Raw genomic sequence first — 1,580 nt, 5'->3', positions numbered from 1 at the left:
TAATTTTTTCCAAGTCTTTCCATTTCCTAACAAATGGGGCAATGTCATTCTTTCTGATGGAGGCATAGAATTCCATTGTGTATATATAGTACATTTTCTTGATACATTCATCTACTGAGGGGCATCTAGGTTGGTTCCATAGCTTAGCTCTGGTAAATAATGCTGCAATAAACAGAGTTGTGCTGGTAGCTTTAGTATGGTCTTGTTTGTAAGCATTTGGGTAAATGCCCAAAGGTGGGATTGCTGGGTCATTGGGAAGCTCTATGTGGAGTCTTTTGAGGAACCTCCATACTGCTTCCCAAAGTGGTTGAACAAGTTTACACTCCCACCAACAATGCAGCAGGGTTCTCTTCTGGCCACATCCCCTCCAGCATCCCTTGTTATTATAGATCTTGATTGTAGCCATTCTAACTGGGTGAAGTTAAATCTCAATGTTGTTTTGATTTGCATTTCTTTTATGGCTAGGGAGGTTGAGCATTTCTTCATGTGTCTATTGGCCATCCTTCATTCCTCTTCAGAGAAGTTTCTCTTTAAGTCTTTAGCCCTTTTATTTATTGGACAGTTGTTTCTTTGAGGATTTGTTGTTGGGGGATTTAATTTTTTGAGTTCCAGGTATATTTTAGATATGAGATCCTTGTCTATTGTATGGCTACTGAAGATCTTCTCCCAATTCGTGGACTTTCTATTGATCTTGCTAGCTATGTCCTTTGCCATGCAGAAGCTCTGCAATTTCATGCAATCCCATTTGTCCAACCTTTCTTTGCAGCGGGGGAGGGAGAGAAGATGTAGTTGTGGAGGTGGGAGGGAAGGGATGGTATGGGGGAAACAAAGGAGGAAGCAAGGATGCTCAATAGGAAATGTACTCATTACCTTGCTCATGTAACTGTAACCCCTCCGTACAGCATTTTTACAATAAAAAACATACAAAAAATGCCTGATCTTTGGTGACTCCATTTTGAAGCAGTTTGGTAGCCCCACAAGGACATTTAGTACTTGAGTGACCTTAGTCAAGTTAACCTCTCTGAACTTGAACTTTTTTCATTAAAAATAAAAATCATAATGATACTTGAATCAGAATCAATGGAATCACTCTACAAAGTACCTAAATACAGGAAACACTCGGCAAATAGTCATTGTAGCAATATGCTTTCCCATTGTCATTATTTACTCAGCTGAAACAGCTCTTGCTTTTAGGTTTCCCAAAACATTTAAGTTTCAAATTTCATTTCTCCAGATTCAGTTCCTCATGGCAATTTGTGGAGTATAATGCAAAGAAGAAACAGGCTAGTCCCTAAATTTTAAGTTTATTATTTATAAACCAGAATGAACCCTGTTTAATTCACCCTAGCTTCTCAATATCAATTTTTGTTAAAAAAAAAAAACAATCATTGGAGAGTCAGTTGCATAACAGGCTATAGCAAACAAAGGCTTTGAGAAGTGTGAACTTAGATTGGATCAAGAGGCAGCTCAAGACAAGCAACTCATTGAGGGGAAGATTACACATAATAAAAAAAGGAAGGGAAGAACACTGCTAACTTCAAAAGTTAACACTTGGGATGTGAATGTATCAGTGTAGCATG

Source organism: Dipodomys ordii, unplaced genomic scaffold, assembly GCF_000151885.1.
Source record: "Dipodomys ordii isolate 6190 unplaced genomic scaffold, Dord_2.0 Scaffold102, whole genome shotgun sequence".
Classification (NCBI taxonomy): Eukaryota; Metazoa; Chordata; class Mammalia; order Rodentia; family Heteromyidae; genus Dipodomys; species Dipodomys ordii.
This window is presented reverse-complemented; position numbering follows the sequence as displayed.